We start from the raw sequence: 25597 nt of genomic DNA, 5'->3' as shown, positions 1-25597 counted from the left end.
ATCGGTATAGTAAAAAAAGGTGTCAGATAATGCATGGAGGGGTAGAGTAGGAGAGAGTCAAAAAAGGGTTATTTTGGGATCAAAGTAGTGGTATGGGGTTTGGGATAAATGAGAGAGTGGATATAGAGGATATATTGATAGATGTATAGGGTGAGAGATAGAGTAGTGCATTGGAAAGAGTAGTAAAAAAGAAGTTTGAGATGAGTCAGAAGGTTGGGCCAGAGGATATATTGAGAGAAGTATAGGCTGAGAAATAGGGTAGTGCATTTGAAATGCTAAATTAGAAGAAAGTGTTAAATATAAAGATCTATAAGTACATTGAAAGTATATAGATGCTGGTGTGTATGATATGTTTTGTTTTTGAGGAGCAGTGAAAAGGCGTGCTGGTGTATTTGTTTCATGCAATGGATTTCGTTGTATAGTATAGTTTGTGAGAGGAGGTTGTATGGTAGAGGGGGTGGTGATGGGTTTGTGAGTAGAGTGTATGTTGTGTGTAGGATGGAATGAAGTAGAGGTGAGAGTGTTTGTCTTAGACTGGTTTGTTGCATGAGTTAAAAAGTGTGGTGGTGTGCAGTGTGTGTGTTGTGGGTTAGTGTTATTATGGTAGTAGGGAGAGGAGGGTGTTTGTTGGACAAATGATGGAAGGATGACTATATGTTTGTTAGTAATAAAAGGTGGTCTGTTAGGTGTAATTAGTGCAGAGTGCGTGTGTCTGGATGGGATGTAGTTATGTATGGTGTTGAATGGGCTTGTGTTAGTGATGAGTGGATTGGTTAGTGGTATAGGATAGAGTTATGTACTGTTTGTAGGTGATGGTGGGTATGTGTGTTAGTTGGGATAGAAGGGTGTATAGTTGTGGTTTGGTTGCGTTTGTGTGTGGTGTACATTTGGTGTGAATGTGTTACTATGTTTGTGGATGGTGTGGGGTAGCTATTACTGGATGTGAACATAGGCAGCATTTCTGGCCCTAGTCCCGACCAGTCTTGAACAGGCTCAATCAGGTATTTGCCCTTGTCCTCTCTGCCCTTAACGTTGACGCCCGGGCTGAGACGCCCTAAGCCTCGGCCTTTTATAACCCTAGTAATCAGGGGACCCCTTCAGCCAATGGGAACCCTAGCCCTAACCCTATCCAATCACAAGAATAGCCCTAAAATCTAGAACCAATAGAAGACGAGGACCTTACAGCCAATCTCAGCCCTAGTCCAAGCACCCAATAACTTTCAAAAACCCTGATCTCTATGTCTGATAGAGGCCCTCCCTACCAATAGTTCCAATCCAAGTAACCAATGGCACAGGGAGCCCTAGTCCCTACTTCCAATAGAAAGCCTAACCCTACTCTTAGTACCACACCTAGTCAAGCAAACAACTTTATAGTCCGTCTCACCAACAACCTTCTTAATTTCGCAAGAGACGACAGCCGCCTGAGGCCTGCCCAAGGTCACTCCCTCGGACACCATTGCTGAACTCAGATGTGCGAGAAGGGGTCGCCTCGCAGCCACCACCTTGGATCTGGCTCAGATGTGCCCAGGGGCACATGGAAAGAGACTGGCTTCATGCACACAAGAGGGTGGCATACCTCGAGCCTGGAGTATGCCATGAGGCCAGGGAGGAGACACGGCAGGCTCCTTGCCCAAATACCTGTGGCGCTCGGAAGAAGGGGGCAGAGGACACTTCTGGGTCCTTCAAGAGTACCCCATGGACATGAGAAGCATCAACACTGGGTCCAGGTGAAGGTCACAGCGTCTCTGGCTGGAGCTGCCACGATGCACCCCGCACCGCTGGAATAAGTCCTAAAGCTTGCGCCTTTTATTTATCCACTGAAAATCATCAGGTCAATCAATGTGGCACAGATCAAGAGGCGCACCACGAGCTTAGATAAAAATAGAATAAAAAACACAAGTGCCACGCCACACTGAAAGTCGTGCTTTTGCGTTCCTCATCAACAGGCTGCAAAGCACTGTGAAGACGTCCATTTGGCTGCCTCACAGGACTCTCCTATATATAGGGCCACTGGAATTATTCAATTTGCTGCTGTTGTATTTTCCACATAATGAAGGATTTGTTGATTGTGCCACATAATACATCATTTGCTACATAATCTGCAGATTTCAACACACAAAAAATATTGTGTCTGGCTCAAGTGGTACAAAAATTGTTTAAAAAAAAAAAAGTAAGAATTTGAAGAATGACCCTTCCCAAAAGTAAACTTTTTGCTATGCGTGGGTGTTAACCTAGTACTAATGCGGTGGAGCCCAAGTCTGACAGTTTTAAAAAGCATTTATGCTGAAAGGCAGAAATAAAAAACACTTGTAACAAGGATGGCAAGGAGGCTGCAGTCTGAAGGAGGCTGTCGCCACTTGGCAGTACCTGCAGGAAACACGTCCACTTAGCCAAAGCTAAGTTTCATCCTTCGGAGGTTACTAAATTGGCCAATATTAATATATTATTTACAGTGCCTAGAATTGGCAGTAAATGTAAAGATTTGCAAAAATCAAGGGAATGTCTATCGCAGTAGCTTATCCAGCAGGGGGATAAAGTCATTACCGACAACTGCCCAGTTGTTCCCAAACGTGAGTCTAATGGCCTCACAAGTGGGGGGAATAAACCGCTCAGACTTCCACCACATCACAGATTTGTGAGCTGCTGCTGTGGGGGGGGTGGGAAGTGAATCTCTCAAACCCACATCTGACTAGCACTCAGTGTACCACAAACCTGATTGACTTTAAACTCCGCAAGCTTTGCACCAATGCAAAGTATTAATCAACCTTGCCCTAGAGTCATAAACTGTAAAACAGACATACTAGAAACAGCCAAGGTGAGTTTCTGGATGATTGCCCGTTTCAAGGCCAGCACTGCTATATTATGAGGCCTTAATGCAACATGTTAAGTTATTGTAAGGGTTAATTTAAAGCGAACATTTCATCCAGGAGGGTATCCTGGCACTGGTACGAAGGGGGGGGGGGGGAGTGTTCTGGCTGGGGTCTATGAGAAGAGCCACCAATTTCTTCCTGAATTCATGGACCGATTTGGGAGCCCTCATGTGAAGGGGAGTTCTTAGAGCCATGTACAACAACGCCGGGCCACCGACGCATGAGGGATAGCGGTGATCAGGAGGTTAGCTGAGTGGCGGTATCTGGGAGAAGATGTAGCTGTTCACGTAAGTGAGACCTAGATTGGGTAGTACTTGGTTATGCATGTGTGTGAGCAATTTGAACAGTGCAAGCTTGTGTATGTGGAGCCAGAGGTCTTTGGGATAAGTGGAAATGTGGGTGTGTGGAGGGAGGCTGAGTTTGAGCCTAGCTGCTGCTTTCTGAATGATCAGGAGCCATTTGGTGAATTGGCCAAGATTCCAAAATAGAGTGTGTTTCTGTAATCTAGCTTGCTGGTGAGAAGTGCAGGGGTTGAAAGGAAGCCACCTGAGTCTTCAGGGTGTGGAAGCAGAAAGAGGGTAGTTTTCTAGTCTCTTGTTGATGAGTTCCTCCAAGACTTTTGCTGGGTTGGGTAGCAGATGATTGTCCAGTGGATCGCTGGTGATGGCATGTCTGTTGTGGGTTCCTTCAGGAGTAGTAGGATGGTGGTGTGTTTCCAGTGGCTAGGGAAGGTAGCCGTGGTAAGGAAGACATTGAGCGAGGATGGTGCAGATGGTCTTGAGTTTGTTTGCGAGTGGGTCACATGGGCTTCTGAGTCGATGGATCAGGCAGTAATGGTGATTTTCATGTGGATGATGATGGGGTTAGGATAGTTTCTGGAGTGCGGTCATCATCTTGAAGGAGGGCTGTCAGAGAAGAGGGGTTCAGTTAGTATCTTGTTGCAAACACGCACTGGTAGCAGAGCTCCTGAGAGGAGGGGCGATGGTAACGGAGCTGGCAGCGAGCATGATGAATTCATTCACTATGAAGAAGATTCCCTTTAAGTTCTTGGTGCTGCTGTCTATTCTACTCATTCAGCGATTTGCATGTGGTGGATTTCAGGTGTTGGTGGTATTACTGGAGGGCTGATTTGTACATTTGTCTGTGATGTGATGGGCAAGTCTCCATTGGCATTGGAGCTGCTTGTAGTGGTGCATCGAAGGTAGTCAATCAAGGCTGCTTGTGGCCTGGTCACGATTTCCAAAGGTGCCAGGAGTCTGCACTGGAGGTGATGCAGTGGTCGAAGAAGTCGATAGGAAGGACAAGGTTGTCTGGGTGCAACAGACTGTGTTTTTGTAGTTTTGAGTACCAGGGGGCAGATTTATGTTTCCTGGCGCATTCCTGCAAATCAGCAGCGATGCGCCAGGAAAGATGCGTCACGAAAGTTTACCCTTGCGCCACAATAGATGCGCCGCATTTACAATGCAGCGCATCGTGGCGCAAGGATAAACAGATGCATGACGCATCTGATGGCGGAAGGGCGGCGCATTGCTGGAGTTGCGTTGCAAGCGCGACGCAGCTCCAGCAAGGCTCGGGGGTGCTCTATCATTACAATGCTGCGTCAATCCTTACGCCTGCTTCAAGTAGGCGCAGGGTTTTGATGCAGCATTGGCTCAAAAGTGACTGAGTGAACTCTTGTAGATTTCACTCAGCCACTTTTAGGAGGCGTTCCTGCGACGGAACGCCCCACCCTGCACAGGTACGCCTACTTCAGGCGCAGGGCTTTACAACGTGACGCATCTCCCAGATGCATCACGTTGTAAATACCCCACAGCATGGCGCAGGATTTGCGCCGCCGCTGCGTCACAAAAGTGACGCATCGGCGGCATAAATGAGGCGCAAGTGGCTCATAAATCTGTTCCCAGGTTTCTTCAGAGATGGCATTCCAGTTGTGGCGGAGACATTTACCAGGGAATAAGCGGCACATCGGCACTGGTAATGGGGATGATTAGAAGGTAACAATGGACACAGTAAACCATATTTATTGCTTCCATCTCTAGCAAACTCATTTTATTCACCTAAGAAAGGTAACTAGCTGAGCACACACAGGCAACACAAACCTGCAATTGCGAGTTCAAATATATTCATGCACTACATGCTCAGTCTACTGACTCCCCGAACCTTGTCAAGCACAATTGTCAGTGGTCTTGACAGAATAGCTACTTTATACAGAATGTGAAGTTCACTGTGTGCAAAATGTAAGTCTCAACATCAAGCCCAGTTGCACCGCTGGTTGTGAAGGCACTGCTGTAACAGGTTAGTTCTTCAAATACAAGAAGAGCTATAAAAACATTAGCCATTTGCTTTTAATGTCACCTACAAGACCGTGCAAGTAGTCAATTTGCAATGGGATTATAGCCTGCTTATTGCTTAGCTTTATTGGCACTAATTTACCTTGCCTTCCTTTTCTTGTGTTTGTCCTCCCTAGGAACTATCTTTTGATAGGCTGACTTGAATCTTTCTACAATTCACATTGAGGGAACAACTTTCTTCTTTTTCATTCAGCACTCCATGAGGACATGTGTTTTCTACCTCTCTCTCTTGTATGCTACTCTATCGTTCATATAACCCTCCCAAACTTGTGTTGCTCCCCGCCCATCCTACCTTGCCTGTAATAACACAACAAGGATATTTTTGCTGTGGTATGGCTTAAGAGCAAACTTTAAGGGTTTATGGTTTTCTGTCCTGCATTCCACAAATTACATGAAATCATAAACTTGGTTGCAGAAAGGATTATATGTTGCTGGAGGAAGGGCCATCTGCAGCTCTCTGGGCTACTACAGAGAATCAATTGGGTGAATCCTGTGAAAAGTAAATTAGGCCTCAGCAAGTGTTTCCCTTAAGATTCAGACACTTCATATTTCTTTTTTTCTTTTTTATTCGGTTAGTTTCCTGGCTGAAAGTATTTGAAGAAGTAAACCACACCACTAATAAGATTAAAAACATTTAATTCAATGTACAGTTTTGAGATATGTGTTTGCGTTTTCTCCAGAAGAATTGATGAAAAAAAACAACAAAAAAAAACAGCAATACTCAATAGATGATCTTAGGCAAAGCCAATAGCTCAGCACCCTTATAAAGACGAGAGCTTTGCCAATTTCTGTGGTATACAGTAGACACAAAAACAAAACCTTCCAACGCAATAGATGAGTGGTGAGATTTAGGGGGCTGGAATTTACGGTGGAGGTATGGACAAACATATATAAACCAGAACACAGGTGTGATCCCTCACTCAGCGCAATCTATTGAAAGCAGTTGCTGAGTTTCTTTGGGGAGACAAGCGGTGGTGGATGAGTGCGTGGAACCCACCACCTTAAGGGACAGCTGCTGGTGCGGTCACCGAGTCCACGGGCATCGGGGCTGGACTATGGACAGAGAAGAACCCCAGACTGCAGGAAGTAACCAAGGGGTGCAAGGACAAGAATTGTTTACCTGTGAGCGCTGATAAAACAGCAGCAAAAGAAGCGACCAACGCCTGCCTGATCACAGCTATTCCCACTCAACTCTTGATCGTGCTCTGCTACTCATAGGGTGCTGCTCTCGAACATGACTAATGTTACTAAAAGCAATATATAGGACTGCCTCAAAGAAAGCCTCTCATTGCAACGCATCCTTCTGAGCAGAAGAGAACATCCACCCTACAGCCCGATACCTAAACCAACTACCAACATCAGAAGCAACTGATACATGAACTGTGCTGCACACAAGGGAAACAGCATGTGTGTAACCCAGAGACGGAACCACGGGGACAAGATCAACAGACAAGCCTTCTCAGATGGCCTAGACATGTCCTCACCAGGAAAAAACACCTACTATGTGAGGTAACACATGGTGAAACACTTAGAGGGTTCCAGGTAGGTTTTATTCCATCAGAGAAGACAGCTTGTACAACCACACAAGTCAGTTCCCAACCGCCAATGATCCACAACCCACCATGGAACCTAGAACCCAGGTAGAGCAATAACACCCTAAACTAGACCGTGACCATAGATAGTATGAACACTACACACCTTCCCCCCTTGAAAAAAAACAAAAAAATAAAATAAAATAAATGCAAAGATACTAACATTTAAAATCTAACAAAATCATTCATTTTAACAGGTGGTTTTCTAACACAAGAACTTTTCCTTTGAGCAGATATTTCTTCACATGGAATAGACACATCTTCTGCAGGGCTAACATGGTGGTTCTCAACAGGGACATCACTAGGTGTCACAGCAGTACCCGGAGTCAAAAGAGGTTTAGTAATGTTACCACTCGTATCAATAATGTCAGTGTTCGAAGATGGAAACACCACCTCCGATTCATAGTTGGAACCACTCAAAATATCAAGAACATTTTGGAAATCTTCATTCTCATTCGTAACTAGAGATTCTTTTTGTGGAGGTACAAGTGATTCACCACCAATATCCTTGGATCTAAATATAGATATTCGTCTGAAATTCCAAATTTTTCCCCCTTGTACCCTAACAGCTTTACTGAATACTTCAACTACCCTAACTGGGTCAGACCATCTAGACCATCTTTTGTCTATACCACCCAATTTAACGCGAACTAAATCACCCACTTTGATTTTGCAGTTCACAGAACAGTTGTTACTCTTAACCCTCTGCATTTTATCTTGGTATTTTTGAACACGCTCTCTAACTATTTCAAAATCCAATATAGGATCATGAATATTCTTCTTCTTCAACCACCATGGCATGAGCTTAGAACAAGGTCTCCTCCCTCTTAACATTTCAAATGGAGAACAACCCGTAACTGAATTAGGAGACATCCGATATGTATGCAAAGTGGCCCGTAAAGCTTTTCTCCAATCAATATTGCTCTTGATAGCTAACTGTATGGATTCCTTCACAACCCTATTAAAACGTTCAACTTGGCCATTAGCCATAGGATTATAATTAGAGACTCTTTTATGAGTGATACCACATTTGTTTAGGAACATTTCAAATTCATTACTGATGAATTGTGGCCCATTGTCTGAAACCAGCTCAGAAGGAATGCCCTCTCGACTAAAGATGTTATCCAAAAATTCTATAACGTGGTTGGAAGTTATTTTATCCACCACTTTGACCTCTGGCCATTTTGAAAAACAATCCACTAACACCACAGCAAAAACATGTTTAGCAGAAGGAAGATTCAAAGGTCCAACAATGTCAATGCCTAACTTCCTCCAAGGACCTTGCGAGTACTCAATGGGAGAAACCCCCACAGATAGAGGTTTAACAGATTTGTCACTCTTCGCACATTGGACACAATCTCTAACCCACCTGTCTACCATACTATCCATACTAGGCCACCAATAAAATTCTCTCAAACGTCGTTTAGTAGAGGACATGCTCAAATTTCCTTCATGTGACAAATTAATTAATTGTTCTCTAATTCTAGGTGGAACAATTTTATCACCTCTGATTACGAACCCGTGCAAAAACATAAGTTCGTCTTTAATTTTACAAAATGAGCTCAACTCACCACTCAGCTTCCTCTCCTCAGGCCATCTGCCTTGTAAATACTTTATAACATCTTGTAAAATGTCATCCTCAGACATTGCCTTTGCCCATATCTCCTCCGAGATAGCGTCCGAACTTATACTATTCTGAACATCTTCCATGGTATATGCTATATCGCACTCCTCTGAACTATTAGTGACATTAGGACCCTCAGTTAATGACAAATGAGACATGCAATCAGCATGGACATTCATACGGCCAGGAATATACACGACTGAACATTGGTATTCTTGCAATTTAGCAGCCAATCTGGCTAAACGGGCTGTAAGAGTTCTACCACCCCCAGCTGCCAACATGTTAATAAGTGGTTTATGATCAGTCCTTAATTGAAATTTTGTCCCCCATAAAAATTGCCTAAAATGCTGAGCAGCCCAAGTGCATGCAAGTAATTCTCTTTCAATAGTGGAATAATTAAATTCCGCTCCTCTTAAAGTTCTTGAAGCATACGATACAACATACTCTTCCCCAAATTTCTTTTGCAAAAGCACAGCATCTAGACCCGTGTTGCTTGCATCTACTGCTACAATACATTCCCCTCCAATCGTGAAAGGTCTCAAAAATGGAGCAACACTGATTTCTTTTTTAAGTGCTTCAAATGCTAGTTTTTGCTCTTCACCCCAGACAAATTTAGCGTTTTTCTTTAATAGACTGCGGTAAAGGGAATACTCTTGAAGCGTAATTTTTTACAAACTTACTATAAAATTCTGTCAAACCTAAGAATGATAATAATTGTTCTTTTATAGTAGGGGCAGGAGCCTTTGCAATACTAGCTACATGGTCTAGCTTTGGTTTAATACCCTCACACGATATTTTGTGACCTAAATATTCAACACTATCCTTTCTGAACTTACATTTTGATAATTTAAGTGTTAAACCTTTACTTTGTATGATAACCAACACCCTTTTTAAATTGCAATCATGTTCATCAAAATCTTTCCCAAAAATCAAAATGTCATCTTGGAAAGCTATGGCACCCGGACAACCTTCTAATACGTCTTTCATAAGTCTCTGAAAGACAGAGGCAGCACTAGCTAGTCCAAATGGCATCCGCTTAAATTGATACATACCCTCCGGTGTAATGAAAGCTGTTAAACATTTTGATTGTTCATGTAGCATGATTTGGTGGTATGCACTTGCTAAATCTACAGTGGAAAACACGCAAGCACCAGACAAGGTTGAAATCAATTCATGTATGTTAGGTAACGGATGCCTGTCGATCCAGATCTCCTTATTTAGGCTACGGAGAGCAACACACAACCTAAGATCCCCATTGCTTTTAAGGGAAAGAACCACCGGAGAAACCCATGGAGAGGATTCTATTGGTTCGATAATGTTCCTTGAAACTAAATCTTTCAGCATATTTTTCAATTTGTTGCGATTCGCTAAGGGAACATTACGAACTTTATGTCTTACAGGAACAGCAGAACCGTTGAGTATTATTTTATGTTTGAAGTTTGCATATTCCCCAAGCTCATCACTAAATACACCAGGAAACATCTTTTTTATATTTGCCACAAAAGCCTCACTGTGTGTGAAAACACTGTATACAGGTGGCGAAGCATTCGGATCCAACTTTATGCCCAATTCTTGTTGGTGGGGCCACCCAAGTATAGATACACCTTTGGTGGCTACATGCAATTTACCTTTAATTTTCTTTCCTTTGAAAGTCAAATCTGTCTACAAATAACTTTCCAAATCAATTTTATGCTATGACCAGGTCTGATATCAGGAGGTAGTAATTTTCTATTCTCCCATAATTTCATGAATAGATCTTTACCAATAATGGAATACCAGGCACACAAATCTATCATCATAGTGACTTCCTTCCCATCGACTAATATAGAACTAGATGGAAAACCTTTACAATTGTTTTCAGACACACAAGAAATGCAGTTAAATTCATTAAACTCTGTTGAAATTTCATCCTCTTCACAGGTAACACAATTAACTTTTTGTAAAGATCTGCACATCTTCCCAAAGTGGCCTGGCTTTTTACATTTAATACAAATTTTATTCCATGCTGGGCATCCTTTGTAATTTCCAATGTGTTCGAAACTACAACACCTATAGCAGATCACAGGATTTCTACGGTTACCAAATTTATTGTCTTTGAATCCTGAATCTCTTTTAATAAAAGAAGTTCTCTTTGGTGTGAACTGAGTTTTTACAAGCGAAACTTCCGCTACTGGATCTTGTACTTTAACGTTGACAGCTTGGGGTTGACCTCTAATCTCACTTACAAACTTTTCAGATTGTTCAATGCCTTTAGCAATATTGACTACGGCATTCAATGAAGATTCAGTGCCTAACCATAACCTTTCTTGTATCTTTTTACTTTTGGTTCTGATCATTATTTGATCTCTGAGCACCTGTTCGTAATTAATAGTATCGAACGCACACAAACCAGCTAGGGAACGTAACGCAGACACATAGTTTTCAATAGATTCATCCTCTCTCTGAGCGCGAGAATAAAATTTAAATCTCTCCATCACTATATTTATTTTCTTCCCAAATCTGGTAGTCATTTTTTTAACAGCGACTTCAAACACATTTACTCCTTCTGTACTTTCGAGAGGAGGCAGGTTGTCAAATTATTTAATCCCTTGACCTCCCAGGCAATGCCTCAGCAGGTCTAATTTCCTTTTAGGAGAGCAACCCTCCTCCTCTAATACCTCCACGTAGGCTAAGAACAGGGATACCATAAATCACATTCCATTTTAGGTTCCCCAGCCGTAGGCAAAAAATGTGGTGGTGCTAAAATATTTGACATTTTAACAATAATAACCCCCCAAAAAAAAAGTATAAAAGAAATGGAGATGTGTAAACTTTTCTTTCTCCCCTGGATGTAGCACACATGTAAATATCACCAAAGTTACTCTGCTTTGTTTGTTAATACTTCGAGACTCCTCTATGTAAAATTCACTTGAATTAATAAAAAAATAAAACAAAAATCAGTTGCAAAACGATCCCAAACGAAGATGTCTCTGTTAAGTATAGCTGTTAAACGAAGATATTTGTGTTAAATTCAAAGTTGTGATCTCAAACTAGAGCGTTTCCGTGTAATTACACCTATCTAAAATGGCCGCCCAACGCGTGACATCATCATACTCCCAGCATGCCTTGCACTTCCGATGATTTTTCCCGAAGGTGGAGCGCGTAACATTCTTTGCACTGCCGATGATTCTCCCCGAAGGTGGAGCGCGTAGGGCTCGAGCGAGTGTTGGTGAGTGTGATTTTTCAAAGTTTTTTTTTCCGTTAGGGCCAAAGTGTCAACCACCCTTGTAAAGTACTTTGAAAAAAAAAACGTATACACTGCCAAAATCTGCCGCAGGTGCAATCAGAGCGCATAAGTAGTTTTACACAAGCCACGCAGCCGCCGGCACAATCAAAGCGCAACCCTCAATTAGGGCACTCTTCAATACTTTTCAAGTATCTCAAATCCCTTTAGGCCACTAGGCTCAAATCACGCAATAATCAGATGATTATTTCAGCCGCAGGTGCAATCATGAGCACATCATCCCCAAACAGCCGCAGGTGCATACACGCACTAAAACGAGGTACCTTAAATCGTCTCTGGACGGCGTTGTCTTCATCAGTGAACGCTGTCCTCTTCTGACTCCCAGTCGTCGCCAGTGTGAGGTAACACATGGTGAAACACTTGGAGGGTTCCAGGTAGATTTTATTCCATCAGAGAAGACAGCTTGTACAACCACACAAGTCAGTTCCCAACCGCCAATGATCCACAACCCACCATGGAACCTAGAACCCAGGTAGAGCAATAACACTCTAAACTAGAGCGTGACCATAGATAGTATGAACACTACACTATGTCCCCTCCCTCCCACGTGGTCACCAGACAAGTCCTGCCACCCCCAGTTTATCTATTTTAAGTTTGCATTTTTATGTAACGCGAACATTGCCCAAAGGTGCCAGAGTCCCTATCCTATCGTGACATGGATAGTTCAAGATTTCAGAGCCATTGGTGCCATCTGACCTCCCACCTGCCTCTTGCTCCTTAAAGTTTTCAGTGCCAGCTCTGCCAAGGATGTCATCTGACCTCCCGCCTGTCCCGTGCTCCTAAAGTGTTCAGTGCTGGCTCTGCCAAGGGTGCCATCTGACCTCCCGCCTGCCCCTTGCTCCTAAAGTGTTCAGTGCTGGCTCTGCCATGGGTGCCATCTAACCTCCCGTCTGCCCCCTGCTCCTAAAGTGTTCAGTGCCGGCTCTGCACAGGTGCCATCTGACCTCCCGTCTGCCCCCTGCTCCTAAAGTGTTCAGTGCCGGCTTTTCCAAGGGAGCCATCAGACCTCCCGCCTGCCCCTTGCTCCTAAAGTGTTCAGTGCCGGCTCTGCCAAGGGTGCCAACTGACCTTCCGCCTGCTCTTTCTTCCGAAGATCTCTCTGCCACCACTAGTGACAACCATCTTAGCCGCCGGCCCTCCCCTTCCAAGTAGCCCATTATCATCCCCCGTGGCTGCCGAAGGTTCTCCCACAGTATTAGATGGAAGTACAGCTGGCGGGCTCTCGGCGGCCGGCGGCAGAGGCATCCGTGGCGAAAAGAGCACAAGACACTAATGAAGTGAGGTCTGACAAAGTAAGCTGGTCTCAGAGCAACGAGGCAGGGTGAGGAGGGAAGAACCCATGCGCCATCTGATAAAGAATACAAGAGTCCAGCATGTGTACTTGCATCTGGAGTGTGGGGGCATTTCAAGAGTTGGCCGTCGGCTGGCACCACACACTTGTCTGTTCCACGTGCACGCCTCACGCCCGCATCACTCTGTTGTGTCACGCTAACTCCAATCCCCATGACAACCCCACGGATACATTTGTTCCGAGTGGGAGATTATTCCACAATCCACCCTCCCGCCTGCCCACGGCCATGTCTTCCGAGATCCCATGTCTCTTGCCCTCAAGCCCGCAGCCTGTCACTGCTCCCCCACAGTCCGTGCTGCTGTGAAAGCCACACTGGCTTTGCCCCGCACAGGTCCCACGCAGGCACCCCTTCCCAGGCACCTGGGGCCCAAGGCTGGCTGGGCTCCCACTCACTCACACTCTGCGGCAGGGCAGGGCAGGGATGGAGCCAGGCGGGCACTTGCGGAGTTCACACTATGAGTCAGATGTTCCTTCTCTCTGCGTCTGAATACATCAAGGGGAGGAAGCACGTTACGAGCGTCGGCTGAGAGTGGATGCCACAGGCAGCGGTGGCGAGTGACTCGTGCACCGTGTGAGATGGTGGGAGCACCCTCCGAGCCAGGGGTCATCTTAAAGTTTGTACAACACTCAGGAGGGAAGATGGTGCTGCCCCTGCAGCCTGTGACCCTGCTAGGACAGGGCACTTGTGCTACCCAGGGGACATGTACCACTGTGAGATGCCCCTCTGGCACTGCCAGGGCACTTGTACCACCGAGAGCTGCCCCTGTGGCACTGCCAGGGAACATGTACCATTGTGAGATGCCCCTGTGGCACTGCCAGGGCACATGTACCACAGAGAGGTGCCCATGTGGCATTGCCAGGGCACATGTACCACCGTGAGATGCCCCTGTGGCACTGCCAGAGCACTTGTACCACCGAGAGATGCCCCTGCAACCTGTGGCACAGCCAGGGCACTTGTACTACCGTGAGATGCCCCCATGGCACTTCCAGGGCAACTGTACCACTGAAAGGTGTCCCCGTGGCGCTGCTGGGCTCTTGTTTTCCAGAGCCCTTGCTTTGTTCAATGGACTGCCTCTTTAAAGCCCCCGCCTCCCCAGAAGCCCCCACACCACCCTGTCTGACTAAGCCCCAGAGCCTAAACCTAAAAAGCTGGAATTCAATTGGAGCTTCAAAAACTAACATTACATCACTGCCGAAGGCAGCACTTAAAGACACAGCTGCGGCTGGCGCTGGGACAGTGGGAACTGTGCTGGGACAGAGCCGTGCACACTCAGGGCACTGTGTAAATTCTGCTCGGGCTGCCGGCACCAGTGTGCAGATTTTCCCAAGTAGATGGAAACTCAGCGACCTGGTGGAGGGAATGGCAGACTACAGAGTCAGAAGGGCAATCCCTGCTAGGAGAAGGGGGCAGCCGAGGAGGGCTGTGCCGGGTTGGAAAATGCCAGGCAGCATTTAGGGCAGCAGGAAATTTCAGACGTGGGCAGTTCATGGATAGACATGGCAATGAGACGAGAGTTAGGACTGTCCAGAGTACCGGGGCAGTGGCGATGCTTTTTCCACTCCGGCCAGTGTGCTTTTGTAGTGGGAAGACTCTGCCTTGGTAGTAGGAGACACCAGAGAGTGCTGGGATAGTGAGTGGGGTATGTCCACTCGCAGCCTTGTGTTCAGGCTGTAGGGAGGATCAGACAGTGTTATTATGGCAGTGGGATAGATCAGAGAGGGTTGTGGCAGTGAGTAGGATCTGTTCACCCACTCGCAGCCCAGTGTTAAGGCTGTAGGGAGGATCAGACAGTGTTATTATGGGATTGGGACAGATCAGAGAGGGTTTGGACAGTGAATAGGGTCTGTACACTAGATGCCCAGTGTCTGTAGGGCACAGTCTTGTGACAGTGGGGCAGATCAGGGAGCCAGGGCAGCAGACACGCTATGCCCGTGCAGTGGGCCTCCTGCTCGTGTTTCAGACTGCGGCTTTAATTAGAGGAGGAAACAATTTTTAACAGAAGCAGACACAGAGCATCGCATTCCGGGCGGGGGCTGAGGTTCTGTTATGTTATGTTAGGGAGACTTCTAGAGCGCACGACTCACCCTGGGGCATCTCGGCGCTGTACCTAGTAGCAGACTGAGGAGGATAAGAGAAACACGTGACAGAAGAGAGAATTCCCAAGTAATTAGAACAAAAAGGTTTTCAGTTGTTTTCTGACAATACTAAGGGAAGAACATCCACAAATGGAGATAGGTAGCATATTCCAATAGCGAGGGGCAAGATATGAAAAGGCCTTTCCCCCGGAGCGGGAGAGACGAATTCGGGGGATCTTCAGGAACCCAAGAGAGTTTGATCTAAGGTTGCGGGTCGAAGTGTGTTTAGTGAGCCTACTTAACAGGTATTGGGGACCTTTGCCGTTTAAGGCCTTGTATGTAAGACAGCAGGTCTTGAAGTATGATCGTTTCCCAATCCGGAGCCAATGAAGGTCTCGCAACAGAGGGGCTGAAGGTGAACCCGCAGGGCGGTTTAGAATAATTCACGCGGCGGTATTTTGAATGACCTGCAGTTTTTTTAGCAGCGTCGGGCCTAATTCTGCTAGTAGGGCATTCCCGTAGTCGAGGCGACTGATCACCATGGCCTGGACTAGGGTTCTGCGATGCTTGGTAGGAAGGTAGGGAAGAATCTTCCGTAAAAGCCGAAGGCTGACATAACAGGAACTGGAAATTGCTGCTATATGTTCCTTCATAGATAGAGCCCCGTCAAGTTTAAACCTCAAATTTTTCACTACTTGTTTAGGGGAAGGGGCGACACCCAGCTCTCAAGGCCACCAGTCATGGGACCAGAAAAGAGGAGCTTTCCCAAATAGCATAATTTCAGTTTTGCTTAGATTCAATTGGAGATAACTTCCAGTCATCCAATTGGAAATGGCAAGCATACCAGCCGCGAAGCGTAGATGTTCTGATTCAGCTTCAGGGTTAATTTTGAAGATAAGCTGGGTGTCGCCGCGTATGAGACTATCTCAAATCCACATGACTCTGCTATTTTAGCTAATGGGGACATGTACAAATTAAACAGTGTGGGACTGAGGCAGGAACCCTGGGGTACACCTTTGTCCAGACAGCACTTATCTGAGCGGTAAGGCCCCAGCATGATTGTTTGGTTTCTGTCAGACAGAAAATTCTGCAGCCATTGTAGGGCTTGATCTTAGATGCCGCAAGAGAGCAGTCTCTCCGTCAGCTTGGAGTGTGCGATGGTGTTGAACGCTGGGGAGAGATCCAGGAGGACCAGAATAGCTGATCCTCCGGCATCCATTTCTTGCCTCAGTGAATCGGTCACCACTAGGATTGCGGTTCGGTGCTGAATCCCGGACAGAACCCTGATTGTGAAGGATCCAGAAGTTTGTTGGATTCTAGATAGCGACTCAGCTGTCTGTTTATGGCCGATTCAAGCAATTTGCCCAACAAGGGTAGCAGAGATATGGGGCGGTTGTTACTAAGTACGTGGGGGTCCTCAGCCGGTTTTTTCAGGATAGGTCGAACATAGTCTTCATTCCAAATGGAATGAATTTTGCCTGAACTGATGGAACAGTTGAAAATTCCTTGAATTTCTGGGGCGCAACATGAAGCTAAAAGGGCCATAATTCTGGGGGGGCACAGGTCACTAGGTGAGCCAGATTTAGCCGAGGATAACAGATTAGTGACTTCAGTTATAGAAATGGGTTCAAATTGTTTGAGATTGCCGAAAGTCTGATTGTTGGTTTCTGAGGAACTTATTCGAGAGGCTGAGGTCTGGGCTAGTGGGGAGGAGAAGTTGGCATAAATCAAGGTAATTTTTTCATGAAAATGAGTCGCAAGAGAGTTACAAAGTTCCTGTGACTCCATTTGAGGCAATCTGCAGGTTTGGGGTGACACAAAATCTTTGCCTATGTTAAATAATGTTTTAGATGAATTGGTGGCCTGATCAATTTGTTTTAGGATAAAAGATTTTCTTGCTATTTTTATGTTTTGATGATATTTTGATAGGGATAGTTCATAGGTCTGTCTGTCCAACAGAGTTTTGCTGGTTCTCCAACGTCTCTCCAGGACTTTACACCTGGATTTCTCAGCGCGAAGCTCCGCAGTAAACCAGGGAGCTTATAATCGCTGTTTGGAGGGCCAAATTTTTTCTCGGGGAGGTGGCGCCAAAGCGGTCCAGGTTGGTGGGGGACTGGCCTCTAAATGTCAGGTTCCGAGAGATAGGAGGTCGAGGGTCACTCACCTCATAAGCCGGATACAGCGGGAGCGATGCTAAGAACCCTCTCCTCCTATGTGGTGCTGCCGCCAACCCCTTAGTAGGACGTCGAGCGTGGAACACCACCCAAAGGAGGAGAGGGAACGGAAAGGATCCCAGGACAGGGGTAGGGGAAGAACTCTCGAGGAAGGACAGCACGTCTGAGGGTAACCTCACTCCAAAGCGCCTCCTTAGCGACCCTGTAAAGAGACAGCAGCGTGAGAAAACTGGGGTCCAGTAGAAGAGCCCCCTCCCCTAACCCAAAGATGGATAACACAGAGCCCTAGGTCGTGGAGCAGTACTCACGGGTTCAGCGCGGTAGCACAAGGCAGGTCCTATGGTCTATGCCGCTCTCCGAGCCTTTCAAGCAGCTCCAAGCGCATAGGGATTGCTGTCCGGGACGCTCTCCGAGCCTTTCACGCGGCTCCAAGCGGGAAGTAGGAGGATTCCTCAAGTCAGTCGCACTGTAAATGAGCAGCCAGAAAACAAGCGGTGCTGCCCAGCGGGGATGGTCTCAGTAAGATAAAGAAAGGGATGATGGGAGTCGTTCCCCACCTCCTGCAGGCTAACACGGCGTCCGGAGAAGGCGTCCCTGCGTTCTAGCCTGTGCAGGTAGGGGTGTGGTGACAAGGTAACTAAGCCTCAGGGCGTCGGGAGCGCCACGGAGCCTCCGTTGGCGTGGCGGGAACCGGTGAGTCGTAGGAGCACACTTTTCCCCCTGGCGGTGCTCGGCCGATGAAGAAGGTGAAATAGCGGGAGGTTTCCAGTTCGCAACTAGGTAGCTGGTTGTTCGCGGGGTGAGGAGGAACGCGAGCAGCGTTCCGGGCTCGTTTGGATTCAAACAGCGGTTGACAAGCGCCGGAGCGAAGGAAGGCGGGGCCTATATAGGTCCCGTGATCGCGCCTCCCGTTCGGCATGCTGGGAGGTGTAGTCTTACTCCCTGCGCGCGCTTCACTCGCGCCGCGCGGGCGTTCCGGGTCGTGACAGAACCCCCTCCCTGCGCCCGGCGTCTCGACGGGCCCCCAGGTTTGGAAGGATGGTTGCGTGAAAGCGTCTTAGCAAGGCAGGGCAGTGTAAGTTAGCCAAGGGTTCCCATGATCTCTCCTCTGGTCCGTACCCTTTCCAGTCGATTAAGTAAAGGAGTCTACCTTTCACACGTTTTACGTCGAGAATTGTCTTGACCTCGTATTCCTCTCCGTCATCCACCAGCACAGGCTGGGGTTTTGAGAGGATCCTGGTATGTGGGAGGCATGGCTTTAACAACGATACATGGAACACTGGGTGGATGCGCCAAGAAGCGGGGAGGCCTAGCTTCATTGCTACCGGATTTATCACCCTCTCTATGGCATAAGGCCCTACATATCGGGGCTGCAGACGGGTATTGCCTTTGAACTTAAGGTGTCGAGTGTTAAGCCAAACCTTGTCCCCTACCTTTTACGCGGGTTCAGGTGCCCTTCGTTTATCTGCATACTTTTTGTCGTGCCTCTGCGCTGCAGCCAACTGCACCTTGGCTGCCTGGAGTATGGAACGGAGGTGTGAGTGATGTTCCTGTATGGTGGGATGTTGTGTTTGTACTGGCCATTCGAAGGGTAGCATGTTTGGGTGGTGGCCTAATAGACAATAGAAAGGCGAGCACCCCAGAGAGGAATGGTCGGCGTTGTTATAGGTGAACTCGGCTAGCCACAACAGCCAGCTCCACTCCTCCTCATGTGACAAGGTGAAGCAGCGGAGGTATTGTTCCAAGGATTGATTCAACCTCTCCGTCTTCCCGTCTGTCTGTGGGTGGTAGCTCGTGGAGAGGCGGGCATCAATTTTCATAACCTCACACAACGCCTTCCAGAAGCGAGAGGTAAATTGCGTCCCTCGGTCCGTGATGAGAATAGCCGGTATGCCGTGTAAGCGCACTATCTGTTGTAGGAAGATGAGGGCGAGAGAGGCGGACGAAGGCAGTTTGTCGAGGGCTAGAAAATGACCCATCTTGGTATGGTGGTCCACTACCACCAAGATGGTATTCAGTCCCAGGCTAGGGGGCATGTCCACGATGAAGTCCATGGACACCGTGTGCCAGGGAGATGGAGGAATCGGGATAGAATGCAGCGTCCCGCAGGGCTTCTGATGCAGCGCTTTTCCCTGCACGCACACAGCACACCCTGATACGTAACGTGTCGTATCTGATCTCAAGGTCGCCCACCAGAAGTAACGCTGCAGAGCTCGAGTGGTCTTGAGGGCTCCCAAATGCCCCCCTAAGGGTGTGTCATGTACCCAGTGTAAGGCGTGCCGCCTTAATTCTTCCGAAGGCAGAAACAATTTGTTCTCATGGTACAAGAGACGTTGGGAGGTGGAGCGACGAGTGGGGTGTTCTGCCACCCATGCAGGGGAGTCCACCTTGTCTGTCTGCTTGCGCACGTCCTCTAAGAAGTCGTCTACGCTGGTTGCGGCTAGGAGTTCCTCTGGAAAGGAGGCCTTTTGCAGAATGACGGGGGGTTCCTCGGGGGACTGGTCACAGGATTCAGGAGGGTGCTGAAGTCTTGATAAGGCATCTGCCTTTCCATTCTGCGGCCCTGGCCGGTATTGAATCACAAAATCATAGTCGGAAAAAAATAACGACCAGCGGAGTTGTCTGGGAGTAAGAGCCCTGGCTGTCTTTAAGAACAGGAGATTTCGGTGGTCCGTGTATATCTCCACCGTATGTCGAGCTCCCAGTAAGTGGTGCCGCCACTCCTCACATCCTTTCTTGATCGCCAGCAGCTCTTTATCCGTAATGCTGTAATTAGTTTCACAAGTGGAAAGTTTTTTGGAAACGAAAGGCGATGGGGTGTAGTTGGCCCGTGTCCGGATGGCGTTGAGATAGGATCCCTCCCACTGCAAACTGTGATGCATCAGTCTCCAGTACAAAGGGCTGCGCCGCGTCTGGATGTCGTAACACAGGAGCCGTGGTGAAACAACGCTTCAGGGCCTGGAACGCTCGTTCCGCTGCTTCCGACCACTCAAAAATCGCTCCTTTTCGCAGTAACTTGGTAAGAGGCTGGATTATATGAGAGAAGCCTTGGATGAATCGCCGGTAGAAATTTGCGAAGCCGAGGAAACTTTGCAAGGTCTTCACTGTGGTGGGTGTTTTCCACTCGATGATGGCTCGCGTCTTTTTGTCATCCATGCACACTCCACCAGGGCCGATGACATAACCCAGGAATTCTACCTCCGGAACGTGAAACAGGCATTTTTCCAATTTAGCATAGAGGGAGTATCGTTTCAGTCGTTCCAGTACTGCTGAGACATGATGCACGTGCTCCTCCATAGAGGCAGAAAAGACCAGGATGTCGTCTATATAGACGATACATGAGACGTCCAAAAGCCCTCTCAGCACTTCGTCCATAAAGAACTGAAAGGCGGCAGGGGCGTTACAGAGACCGAAGGGCATAACTCGGTATTCGTACAGCCCGAACTTTGTTCTAAACGCCGTTTTCCACTCGTCCCCCCGCCTCACCCTTACCAGATGATACGCACCCCTGAGGTCCAGCTTGGTAAAGACCCTGGCTGTCTTCAACTGGTCCAACAGTACTGGAATCAGAGGTAGTGGGTACTGATTCTTCACTGTCACTCTGTTGATGGCACGATAGTCAATACGCCCTCAATCCCCCTTCCTTCTTCGGTATAAAGAAGATAGGCGAGGACGCGGGGGAGGAAGAGGTGCGTATAAATCCGGAGGCCAACATGTCTGCTAGGTATTGCTGCAGGTAAGTTGTTTCGGCCTCTGTGAGGGCATAGACCCGGCTGCAGGGAATGCTGGCCCCCGCTTCTAGTTCGATGACACAATCGTACTCCCGGTGGGGAGGCAGCTGGCTTGCTTCTTTTTTGTCGAACACAGCCTTGTATTCGTCATATACTTCAGGTAGTGTTGATAGACAGCACACCGCTGAATCCGAGCCAGCGCTTGCGAGCAGTGCGGCTGGACTCGCTGTAGGTAGGGTGCAATTCTCTGCCTTCATGGTACAGTGGTCCCGACAAAAAGGAGAGTTCAGAGTCACCGTGCGAGCTGCCCATCTCACCAGAGGGTCGTGTAGCGTTAACCACGGCATTCCTAAGATCAGCTTAAACTGGGGAGCGTCGATCAGATCGAAGCTTATGCATTCCACATGGTTTTCTCCGATCTGCATCCGGACCGGATGTGTGTGAAACCGCACCGGACCAGACGTCAGTGCCGATCCGTCCACGGCCTTCACCTTCTCAGGCGCCTCCTTTTGATCACAAGGCAGGCGAAGTTCTTTGGCGTACTTTTGATCTATAAAGTTGCCAGTAGCCCCTGAGTCCAATAAGGCATGGACAACCACTGATATCTCCGAGGGCAAGTCCAGCACCGCACAGATGTTCATGTGGGCCACTGTTGACTGCAAGGTGTTGGCTACTGCGGGTGAGACCTTGATGACCGTAGGCCTCAAACAGGGGGTCTCCGCCCTGTTTGAGGACGTCAGTTTTCCGGATACTCGGCTGCTGTGTTCACCACCGTCAGAGTCTTGTCCCCGGTTCTTCCTGGGCTAACTGTTTTCATCCGGCTCTTACATTCTTTAATGAAGTGCCCTGGTTTCCCGCAGTATAAGCACAACTTCTGGCTTCTCCTTTTCTCTCTTTCGGCTGGACTGAGGGGGCCTCTGATTCCCCCGATCTGCATGGGCTCCGACCCGTCACTTGGGGTGCTTCGTTCCTCGGGCACTAGACGGAGCCTCGAAGGGACGAACCTCGGTTCCGCTCTCAGCTTGTCTCCCTTCCGCTCCTGAAGACGGTGGTCTAGCTGAACGGTCAGGTCAATTAGTTCATCACACGTGGCGGGTAGCTGAACCACTTGGGCCAGGGCGTCCTTCAACTCCCCTCTCAGTCCCTGATAAAACAGCGACGTCCTCTTTTCCTCGGGCCACTCCGTTTCCACGATCAACCGATTGAAAGTGGTGATGTAAGTAAGCAAGTCCTGTGTACCTTGCTTAAGGGAAAGGAGCTCTTTATCCAGGGACAACTGATGACCTTTCCAGTCGAATAGCCGTCGCATCTCCACACAGAAGTTTGGGAAGTTGTATAACACTGGGTCGTTCTATCAGGGGAAAAGACCAGTTCGTTGCATTGCCTCCGAGGTAGGACAGCACAAAGGCAGTTTTTGCTTGATCCGTCGGAAAGACAGCGGGTTTGCACAGAAAATGCAGTCTACACTGTCCCATGAATACCCTGAATTTCTTTGGGTCCCCAAAGAATCTTTCTGGAGGGGCGAGGGGCAGGTGCATGGGTTGTATGACATGTATTGGTGACAAACCCGTTTGCGGCACGGAAGAGAAGGAGGTATGCGGAAAGACCCCTGTGCCCTGTCCCCCTACGGAAGCAGTTGCTCCCCCATCTGTAGCGGGCATTTGCGGAGTGAAAGGGGGTGGCAGCGTCCAGCCCCTGATGTATGAGCTTCCTACAGCCCCAGTTCCCTTTTGGCGGGAGAGGCCTGCCACCTCTCTTCTCATGGTGCCCATCTCTTGCTTAAGCGCGGCGTTTTCTGCCCGGAAGGCATCTACCTCCCCGCGCAAGGCAGTTAAAGTATCTAATATAGCGGAAAGGGTGGTATCCGCATCCATCGCTCAGGCTGTAGGTATCTGTGGGCTTGTCAACCTGTCAGGTTCCGAGAGATAGGAGGTCGAGGGTCACTCACCTCGACCTCCTAGGCGGCAGCTCCTATGTGGTGCTGCCGCCAACCCCTTAGTAGGACGTCGAGCGTGGAACACCACCCAAAGGAGGAGAGGGAACGGAAAGGATCCCAGGACAGGGGTAGGGGAAGAACTCTCGAGGAAGGACAGCATGTCTGAGGGTAACCTCACTCCAAAGCGCCTCCTTAGCGACCCTGTAAAGAGACAGCAGCGTGAGAAAACCGGGGTCCAGTAGAAGAGCCCCCTCCCCTAACCCAAAGATGGATAACACAGAGCCCTAGGTCGTGGAGCAGTACTCACGGGTTCAGCATGGTAGCACAAGACAGGTCCTATGGTCTATGCCGCTCTCCGAGCCTTTCAAGCAGCTCCAAGCGCATAGGGATTGCTGTCCGGGACGCTCTCCGAGCCTTTCACGCGGCTCCAAGCGGGAAGGAGGAGGATTCCTCAAGTCAGTCGCACTGTAAATGAGCAGCCAGAAAACAAGCGGTGCTGCCCAGCGGGGATGGTCTCAGTAAGATAAAGAAAGGGATGATGGGAGTCGTTCCCCACCTCCTGCAGGCTAACGCGGCGTCCGGAGAAGGCGTCCCTGCGTTCTAGCCTGTGCAGGTAGGGGTGTGGTGACAAGGTAACTAAGCCTCAGGGTGTCGGGAGCGCCACGGAGCCTCCATTAGCGTGGCGGGAACCGGTGAGTCGTAGGAGCACACTTTTCCCCCTGGCGGTGCTCGGCCGATGAAGAAGGTGAAATAGCGGGAGGTTTCCAGTTCGCAACTAGGTAGCTGGTTGTTCGCGGGGTGAGGAGGAACGCGAGCAGCGTTCCGGGCTCGTTTGGATTCAAACAGCAGTTGACAAGCGCCGGAGCGAAGGAAGGCGGGGCCTATATAGGTCCCGTGATCGCGCCTCCCGTTCGGCATGCTGGGAGGTGTAGTCTTACTCCCTGCGCGCGCTTCACTCGCGCCGCGCGGGCGTTCCGGGTCGTGACACTAAACTTCACATCCCCCTCCGGCAGATTAAAGTAGGGCGGCAGAGATCATCCCCCCAGTACATACACAAGTATTGACAGGGAGAGGCTGAAAAAGCCCCCGGCAGAATTATGTAAAGCTGAGGATCATTTGCCGCCCCCTCTTCCCTCAATGTAAACATACATGCACACACACGCGGGGGGCTGCATAGGTGTTTAGCCCTCCTGTCTAAGGGGCACTGAGGTCCAACAGTGTCTCCCAAGGACACCCCCTTCATGGAATATGTTGCGAGAAGAAACAAATTGTTTGTTCGCTTCAGGGCCTACAGGGGGCAAAGATGCAACTCCCTCGCCAGGATGCGGATGTTTGGGAGTTTCTTTGTAGTCCGCCTGTGAGCCCCGGGCCCCCCGATCACAGCCCTGGCCTCCATACCTGACTCCCTGGGGGTCTTCATGGCTCGGCTCCCGGTTCCTCTGCGCTCTCCGCCAGCCCCGCTCAGATCCTCATGCCGCTCCAGCCCCTCAGTCCTCACTTTTCCAGCATATCTGCGAGGGCCAGGGGGAAACTCGAAGCCCCAAGTCCAGAGGGGCGACCCTGCAACCCCACAACCTGCCCAACCCCCCGCGCCATGCACTGCCACAAACAGTACCTTCCTCCAGCTCACACACACTACCCCGTCCACCGCTCTCAACTCTCATCCAGTGCTTCCTTATCACGATGGGCATGCTCTGCTGTTCAAAGGGGGGGTCCTGGGACAGTCGGATGGCAGTTGATGTGGGAGAAATTATCTGATAATAATGGATAATTACTGCCACCTCAGATAATTACTGCCACCAACTGCTGCTGTTGGTGGCAGTTACATTGATTTTCACTCAATGCGAGGCACAAGATGGCTCAAGATGTCTGTCAACACACCTGGTTTGAAGTGTTGGCAGCCAATTAGAGTCAAGCTCATGCTGGGGGGGGTTAGGCTCCACCCACATATATAAAGATTTGTTTTTCCTTTAATATCTCAAAAACTACTGAACGGATTTACACCATTTAAATAAAAAGGGCTCTTTCTGAACCAAGGACTACCTTTTTGCCAAATTTGGTGTAATTCCGTTCAGCAGTTCGGGCTGTAACTTTGTCTAAAGTTTCCTACAGAAAAATACATGGGGAAAACTAGTTTTGGGAGCAGGCTTTTTTTGGTCTGGCCTGACCCAGCACTTGCGCTGGTCTGGCGAGACTTTAAGTAAGGGCCTCAAAAAATTGTACCTCCGGCCACAGCTTGCAGTGCAGGTGCGCGGGCGCACGCTTGAGCAGAGGTGCCATATGGTGTGATTACTGCTGAGCATGCACCACTCGCGTGCTTCCCCCACGATCACTTTCGCTTTGGCCCCGCGGCTAATGCTTGTTTATAGTAAACATCTTAAGAGCACTTTACAACAGAAACAGTTTACGTTACACCTTTTTTAAAGTGTGTTTGCGTTTCGTGTCCTCAGTGAGGTGCTGATCTTATCTCTGTTAGTGGTGTGGAATCTCCTGTTTACATCCTGGAGGATGCCCCAATGCAGTCCAGTTTTACTTATTGTGCATTGTTGTGCATTCACCCACTACAACCGTTTACTTTGTATGTTTAGTGATTCTATTTTTATTTTTTT

The sequence above is a fragment of the Triturus cristatus genome, chromosome 2_2, assembly GCF_964204655.1.
Source record: "Triturus cristatus chromosome 2_2, aTriCri1.1, whole genome shotgun sequence".
Classification (NCBI taxonomy): Eukaryota; Metazoa; Chordata; class Amphibia; order Caudata; family Salamandridae; genus Triturus; species Triturus cristatus.
The sequence above is the reverse complement of the archived record's forward strand: the minus strand, read 5'-3'. Positions refer to the sequence as shown.